This window comes from Bemisia tabaci, chromosome 2 (genome assembly GCF_918797505.1).
Source record: "Bemisia tabaci chromosome 2, PGI_BMITA_v3".
Lineage (NCBI taxonomy): Eukaryota > Metazoa > Arthropoda > Insecta > Hemiptera > Aleyrodidae > Bemisia > Bemisia tabaci.
This window is the reverse complement of record NC_092794.1, coordinates 57,804,607-57,822,103: the sequence shown is the minus strand read 5'-3', so window position 1 is coordinate 57,822,103 and position 17,497 is coordinate 57,804,607. Positions and strand designations below refer to the sequence as shown.

At 43.5% G+C, this 17,497-nt stretch overlaps 1 protein-coding gene across 3 annotated transcripts in view; it reads right to left on the bottom strand.

The window, feature by feature from the left end:
• Positions 1-17,497, bottom strand: part of LOC109030083 (uncharacterized) — a 199,920-nt gene that overhangs the window by 9,485 nt on the left and 172,938 nt on the right. The gene's annotated exons all lie outside the window — the stretch shown is intronic.

The following is a 17,497-nucleotide window of genomic DNA, read 5'->3' as shown; positions in this document are numbered from 1 at the left end:
ATTGCCTATAACCTGTAGCATTGCCACATTTGCACCCAGGCCAAGTCGCACTCATGAAAATTCGCGTTTTTCGCTAATCAAAGTTACAGGCAAAGCACAAATCGTCGTTCCTCGAACCGTCGAACGTAGGGGCGTATCTCAATTTATTGTCACGTGAGTCCTATTTTATACATGTAAATTCATACTTTCTGGGGCTTTTGTGGAAATAAAGATACGCCCTTCTACGTCAGAGAAGCGACGAAATGGAGGCCACTATTAAGTAGAGATCTAAAAACCTCTGGTGTATGGTAAAGCACGAGACTCTTTATAAAGAATAAGGGCTCCATGCGTCAAACAAGTCGCATTTGCCATTACGCCTACTTTCCTGCGCCGCGTTTAAGTCTCTGAAGTGATTCCATGCGTTTTGCCGTCTTGGCGATCCCTCGCGTAATTCAGCATGATCAAATTTTTATTGGTTGGTTCATCGGCGTTTTCTGCCAACGTCAGGCGCTGCGGAAAAGACTTTCCTATACCTTTCAAATGAAACATCAAATGAGTAAAATGTACCCACGAACTTTTTCTTATGGACTCTCAGTTGGAATTTGTTGAGTCCAAACACAACGTAAGCAATAAAGACAACATGTGTTACAAAAAACGCAGAAAACACAAAGGTTTGAGCCCCGACACCGGAGACGGTGAGACTGGGGTTAAAATTCGCTTTCGTTTCAATTTCAAGGTTCTGATTGGCCGGTCGATGGTCTGATCGGGTCGGGCGGTTTTGGATTTGTCGTGCGAGCGATTGCGATTGGCAATCGGGGCGGTGGCGGGTGCGTGCGCATGCGCATGCGCGGGCGCCGCGACGCTCCGGCGATGATGCCGCACAATGAGAGCCTCTCTGCCCGATGCCCGTCAAATTATGGCATTCAATTTGGCGAGCCGTCCAGCCTCAATCCTGATTGCCGTCCCCGACCAGTGTCTCCCAGCAGTTGCCACCTCTCCCATTTCCATTCTCGAGAGTCGACCACTGGACGAGATTCGAATAAAAGTGAAAAAAAGCCGAGGAGCCTGCATTTTTTGGTGTATGCAAGACGGATAGCTGTAAAGCTTCGATGGTTGCGTCCAACGCCGTCGTCGGTTGCCACCCACTCGAATCGAGTAAAAGTGGAAAAAAGCCAAAGCGCCTTCACGTGTTTGTGTATGTAAAACGGACAGCTGTGAAGCTTCGATGGTTGCGTTCAACGCCGTCAATCGTTGTCACCTACTCAAACAGCGAATTCGGCGCTCTCCCTTTCCTCCTCCTCAGGTCAATAAAGGGAGGGAAGACGAAAAGGAAGAGTTAGGAGAGGAGGATAAAGAGGAAGAAAAAGAGGTGAAAGTGGAAAAAGAAAGAGGGGGGGGAGAAGAGGAAGAATAAGAGGCGAAAAAGGAAAAAGAAAGAGGGGGGAGAAGAGGAGAGAGAAGAGGGGCGAAAAGAGGGAAAGAAGGAAGAAAAAAAGAAGACGCGAAGGAAAAGGAAAGAGCGGAAGGAGGGCAGGAAGCAGAGGAACAAGAGGAGAAGAAGGTAAAGAGGAAGAAGAATGCGATGACGGGCCTATTTGCGTAGATATCAACGCAGAATTTCGACTGTCGCTTCAGTCCGCAGATATATTTTCATGAGAGACAAAAGAGAAAAAAAAGAAGAAAAAAAGGAGAAAAATAATAACAATCCTTGATAAGTCCTGGTAGTGCCAGTTTTCTAGGTTGCTATACACCCTAAACTGCTTTATGGGAGTTTTCTAGGTTGCTATACATTCTAAACTGCTTCAGGGGTGAGCTACAATACGGACCGCAAGCATCAAGATGAGGCCTCGAGGGGTCGAAGAGACGCGGGTTCCTGTGCCCTGCCGAAAATTCAGTTTTGGTGCAATCCGGCAAACTGTTCGGGTCCGGATTGCAGAGCGTGGATAGCCATCGAGCACACTTGGAAACGTAATTGAATCGGTAACGAAAGGTGGATGAATTGAATGTGTTGCTATCGCTGATGACAGATGATATGCGAGTGCGTTGACCGCCGCGCCGCGCCGTTTGTCACAGCCCAGCTCTCCAGTGTTGAGCAAGAACGCCGTATGAGCCATCAGGCATTGCCAAATTTCCATCGAAAAATCACGAATTTCTAGGAAAATTTGCGAATATTTCTCTTCCGATTTTTCGGAGGATTGTATTCGTAATTCGAGCAAAAAAGTCTGGAAATTTCTGGGGAAAATATTCATAACTTACTTTCTCTAAAAATCAATATTTTCTGAGAGAATTGGCAACATTTGGAGGCTCATACGCTGTTTTTACTGAGCACGGCAGAGCCAGCTGCGCTGATCGTTGCCGCTTCAGGGAGAGAGGTGAGAGGGGGTGCGGGGAATCTAGGAGGGAACATCTGATTTTCTTCGGGGGCCAACGATAATAATTGTAGCTCGTTGCGAAGTGTTGAGGCTCACCATCGCTCTCCAATGTTGGTGCAGCTGCGTTAGCACTAACCGTACTTAGATACGGCGACATAAACTCAAGTTTCAATTCAAAACCACCTCCATGTGGATATTGGGAGTGGAGATTCAGGACACCTTTGGGCGCCATCGGATGTTTCTTCGATTTACGTGGCGTTCCTCGCCATGAGTGAACATACATAGCTCAATGCTCAATGCTCCTTGACAAATGCTCCTTGTATATATTTCAACTTTCAGAATTTTAAAAAGTCGGTATCATATGACATGCCGAAAATCCCGAGATGAAAGCTCGTTTAAGGACTAGATTTCATTTATTTACAATTGTATGATGCCAATTTTTACAGAAACTCCTCATCAACTGGATAGAATAATTATTTTGTCTAAAATTAGCAAAAGAATCAGAGTTTCAATTCAAGTGCGGGATTATTTGCATTACATTTTGCAAAAAGGAACCAGGAGCACTGCAATGTTGCTAAGATTGTGCAACTTCATCCTTTGCAATACAACTATTAAAATCCTGAAAAAATATGAAATTAGCATGGTAATTTTTGTCCTAAATTTACAGTTTTTATCGAGTAAAATAGAAACTATTTATAGATAATCAGGTTTCTCCTCCAAGACAAAAGAAGTTGTGCAATCTTAGCAACACACTGAAGAAAAAAAAAAACAAACACATTGGATCTAGAGTTCAGACTCTTGAAAACATCGACAAGAAAAAGTACTTTTGATTCAATCAGATTTAAGCTTAAATCAAAAGGAAATCCGCTCAAATTAAGAGGCTGGGTTCTTGATTTAAGCGTAAATCTGATTGAATCAAGAGTATTTTTTTTGGTCGATGTTTTTACGAGTCTAGACTCTAGATCCAATGTGTTTTTTTTCCCCCAGTGCACTGTAATGGTCCTGGTTCCTTTTTGCAAAATGCAATCCATTTGACTATTTGCCTAGGCATTTGAAAAAATGTCTGATTTGACCAATTGCCTGCGACAGACCTAAATCGAAGGTGGCGTGGCTGGAAAGCGCGCCCTACTCGTGTTCGTCCGACTCGCGAGGATTATTATAAAGCTCTATCGGGCGAGTCGGAGACTTGAACGCGGGGCTCGCACAATGGCGGGCCGCTTGACCCACTCGTTCCTCCGTTCCTCGTTCCCAAGTTCAATGGGCAGGCGGGGGCGGGCGGGGTCACCGCAACCTACTCTCCAGCTTGGTGGCTAGAAGCGGATCCAGCAATTTGGCAACACCGGATTTCCTCCATTTAAACTAATGTTAAATAATCGATTCTGGTCAGAGCACCAGGCCCCTCCGAGAATCGATACATTTCCATGGATCGCCGCTGAAAAATACGCTATCCTCCGGTTCAATGGAGATGTTGCAATGTTGCATGTGTGAGGAATTTGCGATTTGGCTGTTGATTCTTATGTAAAAGTTCGCAAGAAACACGATGGTGCCACTGGTTTTCTCTGAAATCAACTCCCAAGCTCTAAAAAAGCTCTCAAGTCGAGGCCAAAATGGACGGGATATCCCACGCTACCCTGAGAGTCCACCTCTACATCAAGACAAACTCTCCATGCAAAGATAGGGAGTAAGTACAATAGCAGGGTTGCCGTGTTTTCAGTTTCGGAGTCTCCAAATAAAGTGGCAGCCCTGTCAATGTATTTGCTCCCTATCTTTGCATGGAGAGTTTGTTTTGATGCAGAGGTGGACTCTTAGGATAGCGTGGGATATCCCCTCCATTTTGGCCTCAACTTGAGAGCTTTTTTTGAGCTTGGGAGTTGATTTCAGAGGAAACCAGTGGCACCATCGTGTTTCTCGCGAACTTTCACATGAGAATCAACAGTCAAATCGCAAATTTCTCACACATGCAACTTCTTCATTTTCAGGGGAACTTAGTGACAACGCAAGGGATAAGACAGTAAATACAACCGAAAAAAAAAAATAAGAGCGCTATCTACGTGTGAGCGTACTGGTTTCAGATGAATGTTACGTGCTCATGTTTTTTCCCTGACGAAAGCTGCGAAGTAACAGATTGTTTCAATGTTTCATTGTCTTCTGCACGCAGCGTGAATGTACTTTGTAACCCGAGCGAGGAGAGGACGGGGGAAGGTACCCTTAGGCTCATACTCCGCGATATAAGTTACATGCCCTTAAACAAATCCGCGCGCTGGTGGGTATACTGTCATACTCGGGAAGAACGCCGCATGAACATTCAAATGTTGCCAAATCCCCTCCGATGACATTTTCCCCCCTTTTTTTGTGTGTTGAAAGGTTGTGAATCTTTTTCCTTGATATTTTCCGATTCTTCAGTTTTTTTAAAACTGTGCATCACTGGAAAGAAAAACACATTGGATCTAGAGTCCAGACTCTTGAAAACATTGACAAGAAAAAATACTCTTGATTCAATCGGATTTTTGCTTGAATCAAAAGGAAATCCGCTTAAATTAAGAGGCTTGGTTCTTGATTTAGGCTAGATTCTAATTGAATCAAGAGTACTTTTTCTTGTCGATGTTTTTAAGAGTCTCGACTCTAGATCCAATGTGTTTTTTCCCCAGTGATCATCTTTTTGTCTATAAAAATACTTAATAATAAATGTACATCATGAACATTTACACAATTTTTTTCCTTTAAACTTAAGAATTTGTTGGTGGGAAGCCAAAACTATTTGCTATTCTGGGAGATTCTTTAGATAATTATAGGAAGAAGCAACGTTTTTACAACATTGTAATCGCGCTGGTTCCTTTTTGCTAAATGCGATCTGAATAATATTTTATATCCAAGGAAATTTGGCAATGTTTAAAAGTTCATAGAACGTTTTTTCTTAGCACGGTAGAATATTGCGCGCGCGAGGCTGGCAGGTTTCGCTTTACTACTCTGGGTAGTAACTACTTTCACTGGTGTTATGACTGACTCTTGACGCTGATAACAAAAGTTGAATCTCGGTTTTTCGTCGTGATTTTTGCCGGAGCGATTGCATTCTCGGATGTTGGAAACCGTGGGCTTTACTCACTGAACGCGGGTAAAACAATCGATAAATATCGGAGCAGGGTAACTCATCAAGAATCAATTATTTATGGTGGAGTTAAATATGCAGGAAAAAACGCTGTTGCTAACTTACTACTGCATGGGCCACGTCCACCAGACGTACCGCGCTTCAATGAAAATCTCGATTAATCCAAAACAACATGACTCGGAAATAGAAAGGGATCAACTTTGTTCTTTAAGAAATAAATAAATAAAGCCATGAATGAATGCGTACAGTAGTGAAAGTGAGCAGCACAGCGAAAGATAGGAGAGACGTAACCAGGCCTTGCCTTTTGACTTTTCTCCCGAATCTGAGCAAAACCTCGTTAGCAGCATAGAGCGGAGCATTGCGAATTCACGCCTCGCGCCATCGCGCCTTCAATTTTGAAGACGCAACACAGACATCCATCAAGTACGAATAGTCGTATCTCTGCGCCGTCATCAAGACGCGTCCTTTCCCTTGCTCTATTTCCATACTGCGTCAGTTCCCGTTTGTCAGTTGTCACCCTATTTCAGATTTTCGCCCATATATTCAATTGTACGGGAATTTCACTTGAATGTCTTAGGAAAATCAGGGAGATGTCAGAGAATTTCATTTTCTAAATTTTATGGCAACTCTGTGACGAATTCCCGCACGGTGTTCTTCCTTAGAGTAGCTGTGTATACTGCCGTGCTAAGGAAAAACGCCGTATGAGCCTTCAAGCGTTGCCAAATTTCTCCTAGCCGATCACTAATTTTCAGGAAATTTTTTGAATATTTGTCTGCCAATTTCTCAGATAATTTTGTTTGCAATTTGATCTAAAACTTATGATAATTTCAAGGAACAATATTCATAATTGAGGAGCTTTCCGGAAAAAGAGCACTTAGCAACAAATCGCGTTTGAGAAAAATGCATTTTAAGTTTCCATCATTACTTTTTGGCCACTGATTGTAACTTTCATCGCAGCATGGACTCACACGTGAGTCACAGTCAGTGTCCATAGAGTAATGATGGGAACTTCAAATGCATTTTTCTCAAATGCGATTTTTTTCTATGTGCCTATTTTCCGGAAAGCTCCTCAATTTTCCTCCAAAATAAACATTTTATCGAAGGAAATTTGGCATCTCTCGAATGTTCATACGGCGTTTTTCCTTAGTATACGGCTGTACAGTGCTCGGTGGCGGGTCTAGCGGTACATCGGGCAGGAACCGGGCGGAGTAGGACGTGGTCGTCATCGTGTTGGGATGTAAACACGTCTTGATTAGCTCATGCGCCTTGATGGAAGTTTAACGATGCCCGCTGACATTTGCATGCCGCCTGACCCCGACCCCCGACGACGGAGACGAAGACGACGCGACGCGAGGAGCAGGAAACACATCCGTCCTCAGGGAACTCATCCCGCGACCGAGATAAATCCCCATCGCCGAATAACGGTGCACGCCTCAGACACTGATTTCGCGCCGACCCCAACGGAAGCTCTCGCAAAACCACTTAAACGTCCGCCGCCAAAGCCACCTAAGTCCTTCATGTTTTATGTCGCGCCTGACCTGCAAACCAACCTCCCGGCTGAGGACAAACATCAACGAAACCAGAGTGTCTACTAAAACAGACAGGATAAAAATCAGTACCTTTTCAGTACATTCTGAAGAAATTCAGGACCTGCTCAACAGTAAAATTCAGTACTTTTTCAGTACTTCCATTCGACGAAAGTCGATGAATTACAAAAATTTGAATTTCTCGCTCGAGTTGCGACAAAAATAACAAAAATTCCGGACCTCCTTGGGGAATTTCCGCACTTTTTCAGTACTTCCGGGCCGCCCTTAAAAAATCAGGACAATTTCCGGACTTGTGGACACCCTGGAAACGGACGCGTGAACATGAATGTTATCAATTGAGCATGAGGGTGGATCGCCTGTAGATTTGGGTCCTAGTAATGTGCACCTATTAAATTATCCGTTTTTTGGGGAGGGGGGATTTTTCAGCTAATGCCGGGGGGGGGGGGAGGCGCAAAAAAGTTTATGCACTTAGCGCAAAAAACCCTAGATCCGACTCTGGCGCTACAACTTTTTTCTCCCTTTTTTTCAAAAGTTTCACCAGAGAGATGTGCTGGAAGGGACGGGAAGGCGGGGAGCCCTTTCTCATGGGCCGATTTTGCGCGAGCGAGCGGTCGGTGCGTTCGTATCGCGTCTGGTCGCCTCGAGCCTTGGAAATTTCTCGCGACCCATTCTCGCATGGCGCACAAGGGACCGAGATAATAGAAGAAGTCGGACATGACATTTAGGGCTAAAACTTCAAATTTTAATGTATATTTCGTTACAAATTTAACTAATAGGGGTGTTTCTGAAAAGAAATTTACGAAAAACCCAATGGAACCACTCCACAGGGTGTCTACTAAAACAGACTGATCAAAAATAATTACTTTCACAGTACTTATTTAGTACCTTATCAAGAAATTCAGTACCTCCTCCAACAGAAAAATTCCGTACCTTTTCAGTACCTCCATTTGACGAAATTCGAAAAATTTCAAAAATTTGAAATTGCGACAAAAATTACATAAAAATTAGAAAAATTTCAGACCTTTTTCCGGAATTTCCGGGGTTTTTTCAGTACTTCCGAACCGCCCTTAAAAAACCAGTACTATTTCCGGAAATTCCGTACTTGTAGACACCCTGCTCATACTTTCGCAAATATAAGCTTTCACAGATCCTAGATTTTGTCCGACTCCTCCCGTTCAATTCGGTCCAGTGTGCGGCGAGGCGGCCTGCTCTCTCTCCCGATGAGCCCTGTCGCCCTGGCCGGCCGCGGTCGCGGTCCCTGTGAATAATTACTTTCCGATGCCAGCGCTCCATTTGCATACAAACTGACCCCGAAAAATTCCCATCACGAAATCGGCGACCGGCGCCCTCCTAACACACATTCGCCGTCCCTCGCCGAGATCCCAGACGCAGATTTGCACCTCTTCCTTCCGAGCATCTCCCTTCCGGAAAATCCTACTTAGCGCATTTCCGAGTGTCTATTAAAAAAATAAATAAAAAATAAACAGAAAAAAACTTCAAATACGTTAACAGCGAATGTCTTGCTTAAAACAAGACGCGTATTTTAGTTAATGATCGGTCGAGCCAAAACGCCGCGGTCGAATGCGCCGCGTCCAGCATAATCGGGTCGGTAAGCATTTGAGGTTAGACTTCCGAAATTGATGCTAATCGGATGCCATAATCTGCATCAGGTCATTTCTTAATCCTACTTTTTGTAGGATTTACTTTTGGCTCCATCGTTTGCAAGAATTCCACCTTCCATCTGTCTGGTGGGTTTTGATTGGGTTCCATTATAGTATGATCGCAAAACAAAATACAAAAACGCATGATCCACCCATTTTGGTTTGACCGATTATCAACAAATATACGCTTAAGGGCGTCACGCGACCCTTAAGCCGCTTTAGAAGGAAAAATGAAAGTCCATTAGGTTATTTTTGACAAGATGAATAATAGAAGTAAAACAGGGAAATCACTCGCATCCTCGTTGACGAAAATGATAAATGCTTTCGTAAAATGACACCGAAAGACGAAAATAATTCAGGGCACGAATTAAGAGAAATGCCTGAATCCTCGATACATCGAAGATATATTGATACATAAATATCAATGTTGGATACACTCATTGAAGATAGCATGCCACTTTTTTCAAAAACCACCCTGATAAACGTAAGTCCGTAGTCCATACATAATTGTACCTACTATGCGCTTTGCCGCACATCTAACTTTTCTACTCTTGCGTTAAAGTCTCTGAATCAATCATACATCATTTGGACGAATTTGTGCTAAAAGGAACTGTTTGCATAGGGTTTGCGCGTAACATAGTTCCTTAGCATAAATATTTCCATTAATACCAGCGCTCTCCCCCAACGTATGTTCCCTTTTACAGTGATTTTCCTGGTTTATCTTGTTCTCTTCTTCCAAGAAAAAGAATGCTACCTACTTTGCTACGTTTTGCTCAATTCTGTGCAGTTTTTACGATGACACCCTGTGAACACCATGATGATAATGTGGACCGATAAAAAAACATAGTCAATCAGTGGCGTGGCCGACTATGCGATACATCTATTGATCTGCCATTAACAACTATGGAAAAGGATCGATTAACAGAATATTCGCGCAACCAACACTTTAATAAGCGATTCTTTACCATACCTTCAATTAGGAAATATCGATAATCGATTCACGCTTCGCCACAGATTAGTTTTAGTATGCTTGACAGAGTTCTCTGAACTGACGCTTAGTCCGTACGGCCGAAAATTTTGGTTACCTGAACTAAAAACTTAGTGTTCCATGGAAGTCTTTTCTCAATGATACGAGTGGAGGCGAGGAGACCCAGGCTGAGTGGCGTGCTTAGCGATGAATCGATTGATTTGTCATTTAAAACTGTGTAAAAGGATCGTTTATCGAGGTGTTCGCAACGAACACCTTAGTAATCGATTCTTTACCATAGCTCCAAATAGGAGAAAGATCGATAGTCGATAATCCGCACCTCGCCACTGGCGGCGGCGACGCGACGCTACGACACTTGCACAGGCGGTAAGTACTGTGATCAGCTCCGACTTAGAAAATATGGGCCATTAGGGAGAGTCCATGCGAACGACCAGTTGTGCGAGCCTTTTTCTAACGGACGCTGCGAATGGGAAATGGGGGCGCGCGCCTAAAAGCTCCTGCGATTCACTCGGATAGGTCCATTCTCCCGTGCTGAAGAAAAACACCGCAAGTACATTCAAACGTTGCCAAATTTCTCCCAGTAATATTATCATTTTAGGGGTTCGTTGAGAATATTTTCCCTTCAAATTTTTAGAAACTTTAGATCGAATCGCGAACAAAATTCACTGAAAATTTGGAAGAAAAATGTTGACAAGTTTGGCAGAAAATTCGTGTTTTATAGAGGGAGTTTTGGTAACACCGTAAGGCTCATACGACGTTCTTGAAATGTTGGATCTCGGATCCGAGGCGCACATTAGCTCTAATGCCTCGGCTGCCCACGCGCGACGCTCCACAATCAACGGTCAACAGTCAACGGTTGCAGCTTGTCACGAGCTCCGGCCGAGATGATACTCAATTCTCCCGCGCTGTGGAGCAACGCCGTATCGGCCTCACAGAGTTGCCGGATTTCCTACGATAAAATATTTTCAGATCCGGGAAAGAGGACAGATGCACAGGGGCAATGCCGCGCAGCTTCCAAAGTGTCGATCATTCCCATTCGGTCCTCCCGGAACTAGTTCCAAATTTCGGAACTTTTGAGATTTTCCTGAAAAGTTCGAAATAGGTGGATATGCAATCCGCACATCATGCCTCAAAATTGAATTAATTTGACAATATTTTCGCAATTTAGGACGATTTCTGATGCTCGGGTGATTTGGGCTTTATACAAGGTATGAATAATTAAAGCACTATAGAACGTATATTCTTCCAAAAATTTTAATAAACTTCCGCAAAAAAATAAATAAATAAAACTTCAAGAAAATCATATTTCATGACAAGAAAATTGGCTACATCCGCTGAATGCTCTCACGGCGTTTTTCTTCAGCACGGTGGAATTGCACGTCCATTCCACTGGCGTGGCGTGCTTTGCGATACATCGATTAATCTACCATTTAAACCTACGGACTAGGATCGATAGACAGCAGGGTGTTCGCAACGAACACCTTGATAATCGATTCTTTACCATAGCTTCAAATGGGGAAAAATCGATAAATCGATCATCCACGCCACGCCACTGGTCCATTCCCGTTCCCTGACCAATTCCTCATACTTAAAGTTCGCCTAATCCGGATGCTAATCGTAAAATTTCGCGACATGCGCTCCGATAGGCGAAAACCACTTAACCCCACGGGCTACGTATAGGGTGGTTGAGCGGTTTTTGCGGTGCTTAACTGGGATGGACTCGATGCAAATCGCGCATCGGCGTAACCCGTAACGGAACACTTTTATTCCCGGAGAGCTTTAGTAGTTGGCAGCTCGGATGTAATGCGGTTACATATTGGAATCGATGCTGGAACTATAAAAGATACGTATGGCGGAGCGCGGTGTTTCAATATTTCTGTTCATGCTTTTTTTTTTTTTTTTTTTTGAGAGCTTGCGCACTCTAGGTATTGTTCATTGGCCTTAGTCGTGTAGACAAACAGCCACCGTTAAATGATGGGAAGATTACAACAACAGTAGAAACAGAAGTACAAAGGAAGAAACGAAGAGAAACATCCATGCCACTCCACGGTGACAAGATCTGACAACCACCAGACCATGGTTGTGAGACCATCAAATCTTGCCACCGAGGCCGGGATTCGAACCCGGGACATCTAGGTCTGTGATCAGTTGCGCTAACCACTGGACCAACCGATGTCGGCTCTGTTCATGCTTTATTTTGTTCCGACGGCCGGCTATAGGAAAATTTGTGAATTTTCTGTGACATTCACTGGCAAAAAAGGCTCTTGGGACTAGAGTTCGGAGTCTTAATTAATTAATTTGACAAGAAAAAATACTCCTGACTCAATCGGAGTTTTCCTTGAATCAAAAGGAAATTTGCTTAAATTAAGGGGCTTGGCTCTGAATTTCAGCAAAAATCCGATTGAACCAAGAGGATCTCTTCTTGTCAAATTTTTGAAGAGTCTGGACTATGGATCAGAGAGACTTTTTTCCAGACTTTTTTCCCACGTCTTGTGATGTTTACTTTTTACTCTGTCCAGTATGGTCCATGTCCATCTAATGAAATTTTAAGGAAGCGTCTTACATTGGAAAAAAAAAAAATCGCTTGGATCTAGAGTCTAGACTCTTAAAAACATTGCCAGGAAAAAATACTCTTTATTCAATCGGACTTTTTGCTTGAATCAAAAGGAAATCCGCCTAAATCAAGAGGCTCGGCTCTTCGATTCGAGGAAGAATCGGATTGAATCAAGAGTATTTTTTCTTGTCAATGTTTTTAAGGGTCCGGACTCTGGATCCAAGCGACTTTTTTTCCAGTGTAAGAAAAAGAAATTCGATTTGCATCTTTGCTGGCGTCGAGGAAAATGACGACGCGTTGATGAGAGATGAGACGGATGGACGAGGACGTGTGCGCATTAACAGCTGATGCAGCCTCCTTAAACTTAGGTCGGTTTCAATGTCAGGACACTTGCGTCTTGTCTTGTCTTGACGTGGTCACACGGGCCGTGGGTTCCTCGCGCTGCGCACTCCGATCTCAATTTCGCAAGTCCCCACCGAGCTGTCAGCTCAGCAAATGACGAGTTAGAGTCACTACCTGTCACCTTGTTCATTTTTTTTTCTTCCTCTTCAACAAAGTAGATTAAGAGACTCTATAAACCTTCATTGGCGAATCCAGAAAATTGGCAACAACGTTTTTCTCCATTTAAATCTATGGAAATGTATCGAGTCTTGGAGGGGCCGGGTGCTCCAACAAGAATCGATTCTGTAACATAGGTTGAAATAGAAGGAATCTGGCGTTGCCAAATTGCTGGATCCGCCTCTGTAAACCTTCGACGTTCGATATCATGTATTTAGTGACCGTCCACGGGAAAACATCAAAAAGGGAAAATCGGAAAAATAGTGTAGATGAAGACAAAATTTCCCATTTAATGGTGTTGATTATTTCCCAATCGGATTTCTATTTGAGACAATCGGAATTCTGATTGTTGTACTCATGTTAATGGTTTTTGGATGTATTTTAATTTTCTTGAAAATTTACAACGTTGCACGGAGAGAAAAACTTCGTGCGTGGGACCCGAATTGAGGTCATATGGATCTCTGAAGTTTTCGGATCACGTATCTAAAAACTTGAGGTCGAGCTGCCGAAGTTCAGGTCAGACATCTGAAGTACTTCGATTTATACCGAAGGGTTCAGGTCACACTGCTGAAGTACTCCGGTACATACCGAAGTGCCTCGATGTCTGATCCGAACTTCGGCAGCGAGACCTCAAGTTTCCAGGTACGTAATCAGAAAACTTCAGAGATCCATATGACCTCAACTTCGGGTCCCATGCACAAAGTTTTTTCTCTGTGTGAAATGGAGTTATGTTCTTTCGAACGGGAAAAGAGGAGATGTTTACAAAAATGTTCATTTGTCTACCTAAATCCCCCGGGGTTGAACATACGTTTAATAAAACGATAGTTCGCCACTCCCAGGGAAATAGGTTCTGGAAATGGGTTTGAATTTTCCTCGTGACATTTGCATGAGCATTTTTTCACGATGCCGCGTATGAAAAAGGAGATGTGCGGGGTAGTGAGGAGGACTTCCGACTGCGTGGAAAATCAAATTTATGAATCTAATTAGAGTGAGGACAGGATGGAGTGGTCGGATTTTGAGTGATTTATTTCGCGAGTGCATGGCCTCTTCATTTATATGCAAGATGAGCTGGTGATAACGTTCGTGCAGGACCGCGAACATCGCTGTCGGCAAACCGTCCTGCGAATGGAGATCCGGCCGAGTCTATGTACCGAGGTTTCTGATTACGCGGACATAGTCTCGGTGCATGACTTATTGCAAGGAGGAAGGTAGAGTCCTCAGAGATCTATTCTACTGTGTTACCAAAGGGAGCACTAACTTTTGGACTGAAGTTTCGAGAAAATGGACAAGAAGTTGCGCAGGAATTGTTTCTGAAAGGCCCTTCTTCGTAGGCTTGTCGAAAATCATGCAAAAGACTATTGGAACCCGTTTGGATAATTGAAATGGCTGATTCAAAGAGAATTCGGACAGGGTGTCTAGTTTTTTTTTCCATTTTGGAAAATCCTGATGAACTCCTGATTTTTCCTGATTTTTGACTGTTAAATCCTGATTTTATCATTTTTCCAAATCCTGATCAAATTCTGATTATTTGCGGTGAAAAATTAAGATTTCTGCATAAGCGTATGCGAAAGCAGTCGTACGGCCGACCTTTCCCAAAATCCTGGTTTTACGATCGATTTTTCCTCACATCCTGACAAAATCGGGATTAAATCCTGGTTGACCTCAAATCCTGATAGAATCGGAAAAATCGGGAAAATCCTGATGCTAGACAGAGACGCCCCGTCGGATGCACCCTCCGCACTGCAATGAGGAAAATGTTCCTGTAAATGTCGCAGCAAGATTTCCTGTTGTATTGAATAAACCGGAAATCTTTTTAAGACGAGACGCACTGGAAAAAAAGTCTCTTGGATCCAGATTCCAGACTCTTAAACTTGACAAGGAAGAATTCTCTCGATTCGATCGAATTTTTGACCGCACCAAGAAAGGAAATCTGCTGAAATTGAGAGTCTCAGCTTGGCTCTCGATTCAAACAAAAATCCGATTGAATCAAGAATACTTTCCCTTGTCAATTTTTTAAGGGGTCTAGACTCGAGATCCAAAAAAACTTTTTTTCAGTGCTTCTTTGTGATGAAATAAGGATACTGTTTAGAACAAGATTTCCACTTTTTTAACGAGAAATGCCTGTTGCAGTAATATCAACAAGAATTTCCGTTGATCCACAGGATGTTTTACTCGATGCTAGGAGGTTGGGCCGCGTAGCGGCCAGCGGGCTTCCACCTAGCAAGATATTAAAAAAGGGGTTTTCAACTAGAGTCGACAACCGGTTGGCCGGCGCGGCGAAGCGCGGGCTGCTGGCGCGTGACAACCGTGTGGGAAAATATGAAATAATACCCGATGAACTGGGAGAGCGTTCATCTATATTCATTCCTACTTCATCGCGAAGGTTGCTGCGTTGTCGCTGTCATAAGTTCAAACGGGCGAAATGAGCCTCGTTGATTTTGATTTCACACGATCTTGCCACCGGACCCCCCTCCTCTCCGCGCCGCTCCTTAAAGTGCGTTGGTATTCAGAGCTAATGTTACTTGTATCCGCTCCGAGCTTAAAGTCTACTCGCATGAAGAGTAAATTGATTCACCGAGACTCCGCGCTCTGGAAACATCCTCCGACGAGTTTGCGTGCGTGAGAACTGCCGTGCTGAGGAAAAACGCCGTATGAGCCTTCAGGCGTTGCCAAATTACCTCTGAGAAAATATCTAATTTTGAAAAAAGTTATGAGTATGTCTCCTTAAAATTTTCACAAGTTTTGGATCAAATTACGAACAAAATTCTCTGAAAAATTGGAAGAAAAATATTCACAGATTTATCCGAAAATTCGTGATTTTTCGAGGGAAATTTGGCAACGTCAGAAGGTTCATACGGCGTTCTTCCTAAGCGCAGCAGAGAACTCATCCACACTTCAAGACTCAATCTCATTGGCCGTTGTTGGGATGTCGGTGCTGTGCAAGAGACATAAAATACCCCTTGTAGGCGGTTTAGGATCCCCCCTCCTTTAGTGGGGGATCCATAGGCTACTCAAAGGGCGGGGGGATCTGGCAATGCGGAGTGGGCTTCCAAGGGGGACACCCCCCTTCGGATCCTTTAGCGAACATTTACTGGCAATTTTTCAGGATACATACTGTTAAATAGTAGCAAAGTGTCTTCCGATACACCGAAGACTCAACAGTAGACGGTAGGTTGAAAACGACGTCTCACCTGGAACAGAAAACGGAGAACAAAATTAGAATCAGGCCATTGAAAGTACTCGTCCATTGAGATAAATATACAAAATTGGACTTCTCAAACCTTATTTAACCTGCGGGTTGATAGTTGAAATTGATAGACAAAGCTATGGACAAGAAAGACGAGAAGGATATGGAGGAATCTGAAGGTACTTTAGAGGGATCTTATTGGTGAAAGATAGTGATTGAAATGGACGAAGAAGGTAGGTAATAGACTAACTAACGGCAACTCATGAGGGACCTGATAGTTGGTCTACCTTTTTCTCCTTTAGTCAATAAGAACCACCCAAATTAACCAATAGGATCGCTCCATACTCCTTATGTTTTCTTTGTCTATAGCTTTGCCTATCAAGTTCAACAACCAGCCCGCTGTCCTGGAGACGAAAACTGCCGCGCTATTTCCGGAAACGGGTTCGGTTGAAATCGAAACCTCCGCCCCGCCAAGCAAGCAATTTCTCCAAGTTAGGAAAACTATTGTTTCTACATTTGGACCGCGCGTGATAAGTAGAAAAGAGCCAAGCCACATCAGCTATTACCGAATTTAGTCGGGCAATTTAATTTTCTACATGAAAACTGTTGGGCAAATTTTTGGTACGAGTTTCAGTGAATTTCCTGTATAGTGCGACGCAAATTCCTTAAATTTTCGACGGAATCCACACAAAAGTTCTCTTGTAAAAAATCAAATTGCCCAGTTAAATTTGGCAAAGGCTCATGCGGCTTGGTCCCGTTCTGCTGAGCTCCGTTTAACTCCATTATAAACAATCGATTCTTAGTGAAACAGCCTATCTCACCTGGAATCAATATCGATTATTGAACATACATTCAAATGGACGAATCCCAGTACTGCCAACTTTCAAGAATCACCATTGCACCGAGGGTTTGGCTGACTTGACCGGTGGCATTGCGTGGATTGAGATGTATCGATTGCCATTTAAACCTATGGTAAAAAATCGATTATTGAGGTGTTCGCTGCAAACACCCTGTTTATCGATCCTTTTCCATAGGGTTGAATGGCATAACAATCGATACATCGCAAAGCACGCCACGCCACTGGACTTGACGGGCTTCATGTCATGACTATCGAACGCTGGGGTGTCGATAACCCGGCTGATCAAGTGAATCAACCTTGACTCGTGGCGTTGCGTCGACCGCAAATTGATTATCTGCTCTTTCGGTTGATGCGTTTCCGATCCCGACGACGATATCACAATCAATCGAGTTAATTGGAAAATTAGCCGCTTCGTTTGAAGTTCTTTCGCCGGCCGTTTCCGTCACGTGGCGTGCGTTGCGATACATCGATTGATCTGCCATTTAAACCTATAGGAAAGGATCGATAAACAGGGTGTTCGCGACGAATGCCTTGATAATCGATTCTTTACCATAGCTTTAAATAGGGAAATATCGATAGATTAGTCACGACTCGCCACTGTACAGGGCCGAGGAAAAGTGCTCCGTCGACCGAGGAAAAAGAGTAATCATGAAGGGCTGAGTTTCGTATTTTGGACTCGGGTAGAA